This window comes from Lissotriton helveticus, chromosome 5_1 (genome assembly GCF_964261635.1).
Source record: "Lissotriton helveticus chromosome 5_1, aLisHel1.1, whole genome shotgun sequence".
Lineage (NCBI taxonomy): Eukaryota > Metazoa > Chordata > Amphibia > Caudata > Salamandridae > Lissotriton > Lissotriton helveticus.
Window position 1 is genome coordinate 273,682,928 of NC_136065.1, and position 15,413 is coordinate 273,698,340.

The 15,413-nt window shown below is 48.1% G+C and overlaps 1 protein-coding gene and 1 long non-coding RNA gene across 3 annotated transcripts in view; one reads left to right on the forward strand and one right to left on the reverse strand.

Moving 5' to 3' along the window:
• Positions 1–15,413, forward strand: part of LOC144754427 (prostaglandin G/H synthase 1-like) — a 512,735-nt gene that overhangs the window by 326,959 nt on the left and 170,363 nt on the right. The gene's annotated exons all lie outside the window — the stretch shown is intronic.
• The window catches only part of LOC144754428 (uncharacterized), a 246,776-nt gene that overhangs the window by 60,579 nt on the left and 170,784 nt on the right, over positions 1–15,413 (reverse strand). The window lies entirely within an intron of this gene.

The window sequence follows — 15,413 nt, forward strand, 5'->3', positions numbered from 1 at the left end:
TGCTGTGGTCTGGGCCCTGAAGAAACTGAGGGCCTACTTGTTTGGCACTCACTTCACCATTCAGACAGACCATAAGCCCCTCTTGTGGCTAAATCAGATGAAGGGTGAAAACCCCAAACTGCTTAGGTGGTCCATTTCCCTCCAGGGGATGGATTTTACAGTGGAGCATAGACCTGGTACTGATCACAGCAATGCTGATGGGCTCTCCAGGTATTTCCACTTAGAGCAAGAAGACTCACCTGGTCAAGGTTAGTTTATTGTCCCAAAGTTTGGGGGGGGGGTCATGTAGGAGAGTAGGGTCTGCAATCCTATGATCACCCAGATTTTTTGCTTTTTGCTGCACTGGTTTACGACTTTCCCTGGCTGTGGGCCTGCTAATCAGACCCACAGCCTAGCTGTTCTCTCTATCCAAATTGTACTCAGGTACTGAATTGGCACTGGGCCCTCTCCAAGTCCCTGTACTCAGGGCTGAGGTGTACCCAGAAGTCTCCCAGGGGCTGAAGCATGTATTATGCCACCCCTGGGCTGACTAACTAAACTGACACAACTGGCTGCACGACGGCTGGGGCAAGGTGGTGTACTCACCCTTTGCTTTAGATATAGTATACCTATATCTAACCCTAAAAATGGACACACAGATCTCCTATCAGTCACTCCTATGGCAGGCCTTAACAATCCTGAAGGCAGAGTGCTTGGAATCGTGTGAGATGGTGCTCTGGCATGAGCTGAGCCTGTCTGCGGCTTTCGGGATCCATCCCTTAGCCGTTTCCATGATATCGCATACCATATACTCTTAAGTGCATTATAATCCTCGCGGTTATATGCCAACTCTGGTATCGCTTTATCAAAACATGTCGAGTAAGGTGTCATACGAATTGGAATACTAACCCCTCGCCAATTCTGGCGACGGGGTTAGCATTCCACCCTTCTAGAGGGACACGACATGTATGTAACCCCTAACCCCGGTTAAAGTCAAACAGAGCCTCAGCTCCACAAAATGGATGCTGCCACCGAGACACAAGTCTGCCCTCCTGCTGCTGGGAGTCCTCCCAGAGCAGGAGATAAGGACAAAGGGTTTCCTGCCAGGGGCGGTGCCAGCACCGTCCCAGACAGGGTTTTGTGTATTGTAGGTAGGCAGGGCTTTAGAGGAAGGTGACTGCACGTGGCACCCCGGTGCTCACTGTGCATAGGCTGGCTGGAACCAGTTCCAGGGTCACTCCAGACCCTGTGCTGGGGAAAAGCCCGCCAAGGAAGTGGGTGTAACCACCCCCCTCCTAGTCCCACCCCTAGGGCAGGACTTAGTCGCGTGCCAGCCCCTTTTTACAGGATAAAGGTAGGAACTGGCCCCCTTCCAAATCAGATCATCTTTGAATCCTGAAACTACTTTCCACGAAAGGAACTCAAGACTTCTTCCTAAGATTTCTCCCTTGTGACTAAGGAGTAGTCACCCTGCACCCGCAGGCACCATCTTAAGAACCCTGCGGTCTGCTGCAAGTCTCTCCTCCGGATCAAGACTACCCAGCTCGACGAGAACCGGCTTCCCTGGCACCTCTGACCTCTACCTGCATCATCAGTCACGCTGAGATTCGTGGGTGTGACGAGACCTCGAGGGACCGGCCATCTTCAAGACTGCACGACTTCTTTCCAGCAAGCCCGCCGAGTAATTTCCTGGTGAGTGCTTTGGGGTCCGAGAAGCCCCGACCCTGAGCAGCTCCAGCACCGAAGTGCAGCCTCCCAGCATCTCCACGATCTGCGTGGGGCCCTTCTGCTTTTTGCTGCTCACCGCGTTGTTTGGCTACTAGCCCGCTGGCTTGTGGCCTTCTGAACGACGCCCGACGACATTTCTGCTGCTGGTCTGGTTGCTCCAGGCTGGCCCTTGCTCCCTTCCAAAAGAGGAGCACCCCGGACCCTCCTGGTCCACTCAAGACGCCATTTTGAGTCCACCGCGTGGGCTTGAATTAGCCAAGGCTTGTTGCCCAATCCTGGGTAACTTCGACGCCGACAGCTTCATCCATCGTGAGACAGCTCGCCTCTCCATCCTGGTCGCCGACAACGCCTCCTGGTCCGTGAGATCTGCAGAGCCAGCGTCGCCCACTCACCTAGTCGAGGTGACTTCGCCCGGTGCCATCCTGGTGCCCACTTAATCACTGGCTAGTGATTCAAGAACTTGGTCCCCTCTGCTTTCAGGTTTCTTCTTCCTCGATCCAGGCTTGGATCCATCGAACTTTCCTTCACTGGTCGCCTGCCAGCAACTTCCTTCTTCCAGGCTCCTGGTCCGGCAACGAGATTCCCAACGTCTTTTCAGACCTATGCAGCTGCAGCCCCTGGGCTAGGTAACTTCGGCACTTCGGTGTCCCAGCATAGCCTCACTATCCTAGGGTCAGGATCCACTGTCGTTTTCTTCCTACCAGGTCGGGTTCGCCCGTGAACACTAACTTTGCCTTTACTAGCTTCCATAGACTTTGTCCCGCATCCCGCGTGAGAGTGCACACTCTGCACCCGAGTCCCCTAGGTCTCCTAGAAGTAATCTAACGATTCTATAGTCAAGTCCTAGCGATTCCAAAGCCTATTAGTACTGTACTTACCTGCTAGTAATTTGGCATTCCACTTTTAGAATATATGGTTTTTCGTGCCCCTCGGGCATTTGTGTATAACGTGCTAACTTAAGTATTTTCGTAAGAGTTTTGTTGTGTGCCTAGCACCCTGTCCTCATAAAGAGTACAGGGTTGTTGTGATTCTAATAAATACATTGTTTATTTTCATAACACTTGTGTGGTGTCCTTTCACTGGGTGTTCAAGGGGTAATGTGATGGTAAAACAGCTGGCTTAACACGCCCTCTAGAGTCTTAGCCTTAGACTGCTCGTATCCATGCTACTAGGATAGCTGGTCTATAAGGTTGACTTACAACCAATCATCAATAAGGGTTGTTTGGACTGATATATAGTGATCACTAGAATAGTGAACACTGCACATCAGGCCAACTTCTCACATTGGTAATCTCAGAAAAATTAACAATAAAAAACAGCCCACCAGCCAATAAAAATGGCCCACAAATACCCAAAAACTCACAGACCAGCATTGGCACAGACCACCAACCAATAAAATCGTCCCACAAACAGCCCCAAAAACAACCAATAAGATCCCGAGTGGCCATATGACACCACCTGGGAGCAGTCAAGGCCTCACTGTGGAGAGGCCGGAGCTGGGAACCCAGAGCTGCCTGTACAGAGCGCGCAGTGGCCAGTGAGTGGATTGGAAAGTGGTGACGAAGCTAAGGACTGTGAGCTGTGTGAAGAGGTGGAGCAGGTGCAGGCCCAGGTGGCTTGCTGGCCCTGTACTGAACAGCTTCTGGTGCCTGGGGGTGGGTGTGTCTGGATTGGAGTCTGGACTCAGTGTGGCTTTTGCCAATGCGGAGTGGAACTCTAGAGGACACTATCTGCCCCCCCAGTGAAACTGAAGCAGTCAAGTGTGGTGTGGCTGAGGGGCCGAACAAGGCTCCAGGGTGGCAATGGTGGCCCACAATAAACTGTGAAGAATTTGGATGCAAAGACATAATTGAATCACCTGTTCACTGCACCACTGAGGAGTACCCGGACTAAAGTACATATATATAGGGATCAAACATAGTGCAATAATAATGTGAAAACATTTTATAAAGTGCAATAAGGAATACAAAAAAATACAATTCAGAGCAGCTGCAAACGTAGAGGTGCCAATACCAACAAATACAAAGATCCTATTTTTCTTCCATATTCTTTCTCCCCACTGTACTCTGCGGGAAATGCCCCTGCAACTGCTCTAATTTGTCAATTTGGTAAGATTATTTCTCTTCTTAGCATACATAGGCCTACTACTGTGTGTGCTGATGACACCGCTAAAGAGACATCTGCTTACAACACAAAGGAGCACCCCAGCTGCCACCGCAATGTGGTCCCAGTGCTCTGAGACTGGACTGGATTCTTTTGGCGCAGAACAATGCCTTCCAGTATTTTGAGGAGGGGAGTGGTCGTGTGACCGTTTACAAGGATTCTTGGGAACTTTATCACTGTGTTAGTAATGAGATAAGAAAACAATTCCTGGTAGAGAAAGAATGATAATCTGTTGAATGCGGGGACCTTTCACCAGAGAGCAAGATATGTCATAAAACCCCTGAACAGCCACGTACTTCCAAAACCCGAGGAACTAAATGACATGCATTTTTATCCCAACCACCGTCCTAGGTCCAACCTAAGTCGAATAACAAATGATAGCCATGGAGCCAGAGGAGCTTCTGTCTTGGCTCTCATTGTGTCCGACAGCTGCTGCAATGTCTCTACTACCCAGCAACAAACACACTCAGATGTGATGAGGAAGGGGGCCGTGTGTTCCGTCAGCAATCACCGCAGGCAAATACTAGATTAGAAAGGTTTCTACGCTTCAGTTGAGCTCTGGCGACCTGTGCTGAAAGGGAACCTGCTGCCCACCGATGACTGGATCCACAGAGTTACAGCACAGCGCTAAAATAAATCAAGCCATATTAGGGCTGTTATTAGAGGTTTTTGGGCATGGAAATGAAAGTGCGGTGTTATGTGCTCTCCTTTCAGTCACTGCAACCAGTCTAACATTGTGGGAAGAACACACCCAAAGAGGGTCCTCGCTGAGGTATGATATTGGCCCAGGCCCCACGGGCCCACACAATTTTATTCCCCCTGCTATTGACCAATGTCCATTCCAGAGGACTCCAGAGTCCATCAGATTCCAGCCCCAGGGCTAATCACTGATCATCCAATCATGTGTATTCTGAGGGAAATACCACGCACAGACCAGGCCAGGGAATGTGTCCGTTAATTAATCAAACAAAAACCTCTCACCTCCACGGTTTACAAAAGTTCCCAACAGCCCATATGGACTTGAATCCGTGTGCAAGAGCAGCAATCTACCCTACAGGGATGACTACACTACAGGTTGCGTCACAGCACATGCAAGAACTCTGACTTGTGAAATACCGGATTTTCGGAACATGTCCGATGATTTTCAGGGTTTTAGGGAGCTTGTCTTTTTAGCACAAACAGGGATCATGGCTTACCTCCTGCTTCTGGTGGGAATGGGTGGAAGGTTGAACGCATGGGTTCCTGCATTTCTCTCTAGCTTGCACGACCTGCAAACCAGCTCCGCAATGCTCCGCCCTGCCACGCCTGCTTGAGGCCCGCACTAGCACCCGTCTCACTCGGACAGTGCGGTGCCAGTGAGGAAGAGGCAGGGGGTGGGTAAAGCTAGCAGTCACAAGACTCTGCACAAGAGAGGAACGTCATCCTCTTTGGCCTTTCACCTTTGAGCTGGGGCAGGCCAATCTGAGCAGCATCAAACCAGATTAGGGCTGTTTTCATAGTTTCGGTTTCGGGCATGGAAATGAAACTGAGGTGGTACTTTGTTTAATTTGCTCTCCTTCCAGTCAGTCACAGTGTTTAACATTGTGGATCTGGGGCAGAGGGGGAAGAACACACCCAAAGAGAGGGTCCTCGCTGAGGTACGCCATTGGCCTAGGCCCCACGGGCTTACACAATCTTATGCCCCCTGCTATTGACCATTGTCCAGAGCAGGCACTCCAGAGTCCATCAGATTCCAGCCCCAGCGCTAATCACTGATCATCCAATCATGTGTATTCGGAAGGAAATACCACGCACAGGCCAGGGAATGTGTCCGTTAATTAATCAAACAAAACCCTCTCACCTCCACGGTTTACAAAAGTTCCCAACTTCCCAACAGCCCATCTGGACTTGAATCCGTGTGCAAGAGCAGCAATCACTACTACATGGATGACTATACTACTACAGGTTGCGTCACAGCACATGCAAGAACTCTGACTTGTCACTTGTGAAATACTGGATTTTCGGAACATGTCCGATGATTTTCAGGATTTTGAGACCGTGTTAATGGGTAGGTAGAAAGAGGCCATGTCCTCCTTGCTTTACCAATGGGGTTATCTAAGTCCATGGTTGCATAAATACTGTCACAAATAAAGTACAATGTACAGTAGGATGTGTATGTTGAAGTTAGTAAACAATGCACAGGGTGGAGACTCTTGTTTGTCTAACAACCTTGAGAGCATTAAACGGGCACAAAAGGATTCGCCATTCAAGCTGCCTCGGTGATATTCTGCCATTTCATTTCATTTATGCAGGTTCCTATGGTGAGAACATGGCCAAAGGGCCTTACAGTGCTATATAAACTAGAAAGAAGCAAAAACTAGGCCGCTAACGATCCCACAACATGGGGCACTGGGATACTGTACATTACAAGATTTTAGGCCGGGAGCTCGTCTTTTCTGCACAAACCGGAATTGTGGCTTACCTCCTGCTAGGGGGAATGGGTGGAAGGTTGTACGCGCGGGTCCCGGCAGTTCTCTAGTCTAGCTTGCACGACCTGCAAACCAGCTCCGCAATGCTCCGCCCTGCCACGTCTGCTTGAGGTAAGCACTGTCGCCCGTCGCACTCGCACAATGGACAGTGCGGTGCCAGTGAGGAAGAGGCAGGGGGCGCGTAAAGCTAGCAGTCACGAGACTCTGCACAAGAGAGGAACGTCATCTTCTTCAGCCCGCCCCACCCCAGCTAAGCTCAAAGCCAATCTGAGCAGCTGGTTTGGGTGAGGGCAGGCAAAGGACACAGAAAAAAGCCTAAATAGCCCAAATACCACTAAAGAGCTACTAAATTGAGCAGCACTAGGTGCAAGCTACTCACAGGGTCTCGGCGAGCTACCGGTAGCTCGCGACTGACCAGTTGGAGACCCCTGGTTCAGAGCCATCCCTTATGACTTATAGAGGCATTTTTCATGGAGGCAGTGGGAGACGCGGAGCATGACTGCCATTCACATTTGTTTAGTAGTAAGTAGTGCACTTTTTTAGATAGGTCTCCTGCAACACCTATTTTTATTTTTTTTTGCTTTACCCAGCTACTTTTTAGAGCAATCTCATTTTTCAAAAACAAATGTTAATGTCTGACTTGAATGTGCAAGATTCCGTCATGTTGTGAACAGGACACTAGGACTTTGCAGTGGCGGAATTCCTTCTAGGTTCAGACCAAGGGCACGGGCACCAATGTCTTGCAAGAAGTGTGGGTGCATTCCAGGGTAAAGTAGAGAAGGAAAAACATGGACACAGGCAATTACCCCCATTCACAGAGAAACAGTTTAGCATTATATATGTGTTGTGTTGGTACGTCACCATACTCCAAGACACAACACACTCCTCTTTCAGTTATTAATAAAACAGTCTTTAAAATCCTGAGCACTAATGGTAAACCGAACAGGAGATCAAGGGTGGGCGTAGTTGGCGGAGTACTACTACTCGGAATTCCACGAAGTTGACACAAACTCTGTGAATTCTGCAACTTTTCTCCGTCGGACTCCTAATGAATAAAATAGAAACCTCATATAATTTTGGTAAAAAAAACAAATACCTCTGTCTTTACATGTGAAAATGCCAATAGTCATTTCACAAAAGTGAAAATGAAAATTTAGCAAGCAGTGAGGGAGGTCATGATTTTGGGATCCTCCCTAACCTAGGGAGAGAACCAAGCAGATGCCTTAAACAAAGAGCACATCTTGCTGAACTGAGATCGTTGTAGTAGTGAATGAAGAGTGAAAACGATGTGTATATCTCTAGGCAAGGGTACCACTACATGTATCGTAAATAGCTTCTCATCGGTGTCAAGAAAGGAGACGACCTCTGGAATTTATATTAAATGCAGTTATGAAACACCTAATTTCAATGATGTTTGGAGGTTGGTGTGACCTAGGTGTAGATATGGATTGCAATATTTGGTTTGGGTGACCTTGCTTGCCTATTTGTTTGTGGTTATTCCAGCTCCCCGTTAAGCGCCACAGAGCAAAAGAAAGCAATCCTTTAGCATGTGCAAGCTGGCTGTAGGTAGTGCAGAAAAATCGCAGCTCTATGTAAAAGATGAGCATGGGAAAAGCCAAACTGGTCTGAATACGGGCATTATGGTCAATCTAGTCTCTGCTCAGTGCTGGCAGAATATGGTTAGTATATGGAATTTGGGCATGAGTGAACTGATGTGAGCATTACACATTTGCTGGAAGCTCAGTGAATGTGAGCGTCATAATAGCCATCGAAGTGAGGGAGCTCTGCACACACAAGGCACCATCCTCTGGAACTCCCCTCACTTCTTGACTGGACTCTGAGCCTAATTTAGAGGCAGGCAGAAATAGGATATCTGCCAGAAATCGATGGATGTCCCTTGCACCCATAACCACATTCCTCTTCCTTTTTTAAAGTGCAAGGCAGGGTGGTGTTCCTAATACAGAGCCACTGACTGCAGCACTCTGAAGGGAATGGTGTCGGAGGGACCACTCATTAAATGCTGACCCTTGACATTATTCCCATCTGCCGACAGTCTGTATGGAATGAAATGAAATGAAAAGACAATTTGTAAAGCGCGGTGGCTACCCTAAGGCGTCCCAGCGCTGCAAGAGGTCATGCTTGAGACAGAGCCACCAAAAGCTACTTTGGTTTGTTAAAGAGCAGGGTTTTTAGGAGTTTTCGGAAAGCGAGTAGTTTGGGCTCTGATCTGAGTGTGAGAGGAAGGGCATTCCAGAGCCTAACGAGATTGTGGGAGAATGAGCGGCCTCCGCATCTGGCTCTCTTGAATCTGGGTATTATGGCAAGGTAGGAGGATCCTGATCTGAGTTGTCTATTGGGGTGGTAGGCAGTTATCAGGGGGCGATTGTTGATGGATCCTTTTCCCCCCAGTAGGAATGATGTGCAATGCACATAGCCTTGAATTCTATCCTTGCCCTTACTGGGAGCCAGCGAAGATCTTTTAGTCTGGATTTAACCGAGACTCGCCAAGGGATTTGGAGAAGGGTTCTGGTGGCACAGTACTGGATTATCTGTAGCTTATTTAGGGTGGACTGGGGGGCCCGAGGTTTAGGGCATTCCCACAGTCCAAACGGGACAGAATTAGACCTTGTACCATAATCCGTCTGGCATGAAAGGGTAGGAGCGGGAGGATTTTGCACAGGAGTCTTAGAAGGCCAAAGCAGGTGGCAGATAGTTTGGCCTCCTGGTGGTTAAAGTTGAGTGACTTGTCTAACCATATGCCGAGGCTTTTGATCGAATCTTTAAGTGGAGGGGGAGGACCCACACAGGGGGGCCAGAGTGGATCTATGGTCTTATCAATGGTGTTCCCAAGGAGCATAAGCTCAGTTTTGTCCCCGTTTAATTTGAGGCAGCAGGATGTCATCCATTCGGTGACTGCTTCCAGACATTTTTTCAGGCCATGGTGTGAGTTAAGGGGGGGATCTAGAGCCACCACTAGCTGGGTATCGTCTGCGTAGGTGACGATTTTCACTCTGAAGGGGCGGACGATCTCAGCCAGTGGGCTCATGTAAACATTAAAAAGGTAGGGCTTAGAGAGGAGCCCTGTGGTACCCCACAGTTCAAAGGTTTGCTGGGGGAGGTGCATTCCCTCTCAAATACCTGAAAGGAACGATCAGAGAGAAAGGACCTGAGCCTGGTAATTGCCATTCCTGAGATTCCTATCCCGCTGAGTCGGTGCAGTAAGATGTTATGGTTTACAGTGGCGAAGGCGGCACTTAGGTCAAGGAGAATGATGGCTGTCGAGCCTCCATTGTCCAGGATCCTTCTGGCCTCCTCCGTCACTGCGACCAGGGCGGTTTCAGTCCCATGGAGGGGATGCAAGAGCCGTTTCAAGGACAATTTCAGCCTTGGACAACTCTAGTGACCCCACCTTAAACATTAAATAAGCCCCCTTTGATAAATGTTTCTCTCTGCATGTTGCCTTGAAGTCCTATGCTGTCATTCCTTACAGTATGATTAGAAGCTACCATGTTCTGGTGTGGGGCTGTGGGAAACAAAGAAAATATACATATTGTGTCATGATAAATAGGGGAATTATTCTGAGTAAGGACTTTATCAAAATTAGAACCAGTCTGAGCACTTCAGCAAGATCTCAGTCCACATGTTCATATGAGTAAACTCTACTACTGGGGTGGAGTATTGGCTAAAAATATAAACTTGTTTTCCCTCTAGCATTACATATACTTCTGGTGTTTCTGATGGATATTTCTAGCTGCAGATTCCTCAACTTGAGAATATCATTAGGCGCCAGGCTGGTTATGGAATAGCAAAAAGCAGTGCAACTCCACGCCGGCAGGTGGCACTGTGGGACTCAGCACTGACTTAATTCCGTTCCAGAAGTGATAAACAGAGCTACATAAAAACACCATATGAGCACTGATGTCACTTCCTTTCCTCTCTGCCTTCAGAGGCAGATCTGGAGCTCTGCTCCTCTTTTCTTGAGTCCTTGAAGAGGTTTACTCTCTCATCAAACTCTACCAGTGTGCAAGGAAATGTGCCACTCCGTTTGTCTACAGGGTTTAAACCTTGTAAGGACTATCACACACAGATGCCTCTGACAGGTCCAAGCGAGATGTACTACTGGTGTTTGGGTTCGGCGCACAACTCCAAGGCCTGTGACGACTGTGCCCAAATGGAATTTGAAAGTCATCTGAGAACTTGAAGCTAAGGTGTACGTGGCACTACAAGACTCCATGAAGGTCCTACTCCCGGTCAAAGTCAAGAGTATGAACTCGCTCACACTCCTGAAGTCGTTCTTGTGAAAGATCTTCTTTACAGTCAAAGTCTCCGGATACATCCAAAAAGAAACACTAGATGTTTTAGCTGGACTCCTCACCTTCGCCCCACTCTTTTTTCTCAGAAAAGGCTAGAGGGCATTACTTGCCTCCAAGTGTCGCTCCTGTTCCTACGCAGAGTTAAATCCAACCTTGGTCCCGATACACCTGAGTTCCAGAGTCCATTGGCGACATTGCAGTAGGTCAAAGCCCTTGAAGAAGGCATGCTGCAGGTCTGTGGCATGCTTCCTAGTCCCTCTGGTGTACCTTCAGGTGCCAAGGATCTGCTGGAGCCTTCAGGTGGGTTACTGCCAACAAATCTGTCCTTGTGCCATCTGTGCCACTTGAACCCCTTTCAGGTTCACCTTTCCGTTTCAGTATTGATGCATACTTCTGGTCTAGTGACAAAATCTGTGCAGGACAACAACACTGCTGGGAACCAGAGACCATACTTAACCCCTCTGATTCTGATACCATACCATTACTGCACAGTTACATATATGCACTTACCAACTTTTTGGGTCGGACTCCGACCAGAGCCAGCCCTATGGATCAAAGAGGGTGAAGAGTTTTCCAAACCCTATGATAAGGATAACTGGTAGATGGACCTTCAAGATGTCAGTGCTTTGGATTCCCTACCGGCTACTGGGCTGTTTTTTCCCCCCGCACCATCAACAGAGCAAACACAAAACATTTGCGCCAGTTATTTGGGGAGCTGCTGAAGTCCTTGACCTAATTCTTCCCACTATAGAGATACAAACCAGTGTGATTGCTGAAGTCCTTCAGATTGGCCAGACCCCTATCGTGTCTCTTCTACCTTTCAAAGAGGCTCTCACTGATACTCACAGGCACTTGGACTAAGCCATGTTTTGGCCCTCTGGTCAATCAACAGGTTGCACATTGCCAGAAAACAGCTTCAGGCAACTCTGACATTTTAACCCATCATTTAACTCCCTAGAGTTTGGTGGTGTAGACATCCACAGTAAAGTCAACACTAATACCTTTCTGACTACTTCTGACAGAGTCCAAACATATGGAAATGTTTGGCAAGAGTGTTCTTCTCCTACCTCCTTGGACATGGTTAGTGAGGTCTTACTGGCAATCCAAGAAGCCGTATTGGCTTCCTTGGTGCAAACCATCCAAGATGTTTAGGATATGGCAAAATGTGTCATCTGCTCCGGCTTAGAAACCACTGATTGTTGAGAAAGGACAATTGGTACAACCATGGTGCTCAAGTACCTTGAATAGAAGTGATCTTCAGGCTTTAACCCCTTCCATGCTCATGACGAGCTCAGCTCGTCATGAGGCACACTGGAGCTGTGCTAATGACGAGCTGACTTTGTCATGAACAATGGGATTATCAATCAATCAGCACAGGAGGGGAAAAGCCATAGCATCCAAGGTGTTAAAGGGGACATCTAGGTGCCACTAATGGACATGCCCTTCAATGGTTCCAGAATATTCAGCGACAAGGCAATCTCGGATCTGGAGCACTTTAAAGTGAGCTGGACCACAGCATGCTGTTTGGTTCTTTTGGCACAAGTCCGGCAGTCCCCCCAAGCAGTTTTGCCGTTTTCGAGACTATGGTGGAGACCGGGCATATCAACAACAGGCCCAACTGGCCGCACAACAGGCATCCCAGTGAATTCAAGGTCGGGCCGTAGGTCCAACAAACAATGACCAGACCACCAGTACCCTTTGGCCAAAGAAGCCATAGAGGGCACGGCCTCGAAAGTGGGGAGTGGATGTTATTCCCACTAATTCCTTGTGCAGAAAGAGGACAGATGCCTTCATCCTATTTTGGATCTTCGCCCTCTCAATGCCTTCCTGCGGATGGACAAATTCAAATGGTTCACACTGGCCCAGGTTCTATTTTCCATGAAACCAGGAGACTAGATGGTGGTGTTGGTCCTGCGGGGTGCCTATTTTCAAATCCCTCTCCTGTAGGCCCACAGTGACTACATGCAGTTCAAGGTTGGCCATGAGCATTTTCAGTTTGCCATGTTCGATTTTTGCCTTAGTAGTGCCCCTCCAGAGTTCACAAAGGGAATGGTAGTAGTGACTGTCCATCTTTAGAGGTTTGGGGGTTCCAGTCTTTCCCTACCCCAGCAACTGGCTGTTAAAGACAGGCTTAGCACAAGCAGTCTTAAAGCGCCTCCATATGTCGATGAACCATGTGATACTGCTAGGGTTCTTAATCAACCTGCCAAAGTTACAAATTACTTCTTTGCAGAGACTTCCTTTCATCACAGCCATCCTGGATACTATGTGGCTTTCGGGCTTTCCCTCCATATAAGCAAGGGCTGTGAGCCGGATGTTTTCAGCCTCTGTACTGGGTCTCCGTGGTGACGACTCTGAGGCTTCTTGGCCTACTGACCTCCTGTATCCTGCTTGTTGATCATGCCAGATCACACTTGCAAGCAGTGCAGTGGAATGGGATGCCTCAGTGGGCCCCGCACCGAAGGATCTTGTCAGATTCCACCCAGGTTTTGGTGGAGACTGCAAAAGACCTGTAGTTGTGGTTACTCAGCAGCAGTTGTACCAGTGGGCAGACCCTTCTCCTTACCCACCCAGAGGTGACCATGGTGACATACATGTCAATGCTGGGTTGGAGAGTGGGTCTGGGAGAGTTGGAGATTAGATTACTCTGGTTTCCAGTGGAGACCAGCCTTTACATCAATTTGCTGGAGTTATGGGTGAAAGTTCATTTGGCGTTGAAGGCCTTCTTGACAATCCTCAAAGGCAGGCTGGTGCAGGTTTTGAGGAACAACCCCACTGCCATATGGTACTGCAACAAGCTGGGGTGGGGGTCAGGTCTTGAGTCTTGTGTCAGAAGACTCTGAGCCTCAGAACTGCTGAACCATCAGGGTATTTCCCTATTCCTACATCACCTGGCAGAGTCTTTAAACACCAGGGACGAATAAACTGACTCTAGCCAATCATGAATGCCAGTTATACCCAGAGGTGGTGCCGGATGTCTTCCAGCAATATTGAGAACCCTGGCTGCATCTCTTCACAACTGCAGAGAACGCACAATGGTCATACATTTGTTCACTGGAGTTCCTAAGACAGCTGTCTCTCTGAGGCTCATTCAGCATAGAGTGGAGCACAGCACTTCGCTATGCCTTCCCACCTCTAACTCTTCTGCCCAGAGTTCTGAAAAAGATTAGGAATTACTGGGCCTAAGTCATTTTAGGGGCTCCAGATTGGGTCAGGAGAGTTTTGTTCCCAGAACATTATGGCATAAGCATTTGTCCTCCGATCAGGCTGCCATTCCTGGAGGATCTTCGGTCACAGCAGCAGGGCAAGGACTTGCATTTGTACCTGTGCAAACTGCACTTCCGCTTGGAAATGAAGCAGTGGCAGTTGATCTCTTTTTATATCCCTTCCGAAGTCATTTTTGTTGTCTAGCAGCTAGGCACCATTCCACAAAATCAGTGTTTGCCAGGCGCTAGGATTCTTGTGGCTTGGTGTGAAACAGACCCGTTGCAAGCCAAACTGCAGGATGTCTCTTTTTTTGTTCTCTCTTTTGCCCAGAAAGGACTTGCAATGAGCTCTGTAAAGGTTACTTGCCAGCTTTCTCAGCCTTTTTGTGTTTGCTGAACCAGCCCCCCCTAATCAAATCACCTGTTGTAAAGCATTTTTTAAAGGTTTGCAACATATGTTTCTCCCAAAGCCCTTTATAATGCCACACTCTTATATCTGGTTCTCACTTTGCAGTGGCTTGCAAGGGGGGCGCATTAGTAGTTTCCCTTTATGACTCTTGTCCTTGTAAAGTGTCTTTCTTATTGCGGTAACATCAATGAGCTGCATGAGTGAGCTTAAAACCCTCTTGGTCCAACTGCCTTATTCCAACAATTGGCCTGACAAACTGCTGTCAAGAACTCTGGCTGTATTTTTGCTGAAGTTAGTAACATCTTTTCTTGTTGGACAAGCTAGCACACTTTTGAGGTTGCATTCTCTACCTCATTTCTCAACGGAGGAAGAGATACTTTGTTACGTGGTCCCCAAACAAGAGCTAAGCTTTTGTATTTATCGTACCAGGGAACATCAAGTGAGCAGTCAGCTCTTTCTAGGGTACTCTAGAATAAAGAAAGGCAAGGTGAGTCAGAAGTGGACCATATTGCAGTGGATAGTCCTCTGTTTCAAGATCTAACTACAGATTCCTCACAGCCCTTCCACCTCTTGCTCTGTGGAATTGTCTCCTTGTTCATCTGAAAAAATCCCAATTTAAGGAATCTGCACACTGGTCCTTTCAAGCTGCAGATGGCCTCCACCTCTCTGGCCACAGACAAGCTCACAAAAGAACATGACATCAGCACTCATGGATGGTGCTGATATAGAGCTCTGCTTGACACTTCCAGAGCAGAACAAAGCTGGCGTGGAGCCACACGGTACCACCTTCAGCTCCGCAAAAGTATTGCTTTTTGAGTTTCCGGATCCAGTCTATCTAATCGCAGATTTGTCACCTTGCGACCAGAATATCTGCCTGAAAGAGCATTACTAAAAGTAAGTTATTCTTTTAAGTGCTGTAAATAGCAAGTGGTACCGCCCAGTTTTTTTCACCCTTCCGTCCTTCGGCCTGACCTGCTAGGATTTGAGCTCTTGACCTTCCAGAACACCACCAATGTAAGCAGCAAACATTCAGCTCACTGAGTCATCATGCTCACTCTGTGATCCATGTAGTTTCCAACGCAATGTAATGTTTTGAAATTCTTGCCAGCGCTTTAAGTAGGCAGGTACTAACAGGTTTCTGAGTGCC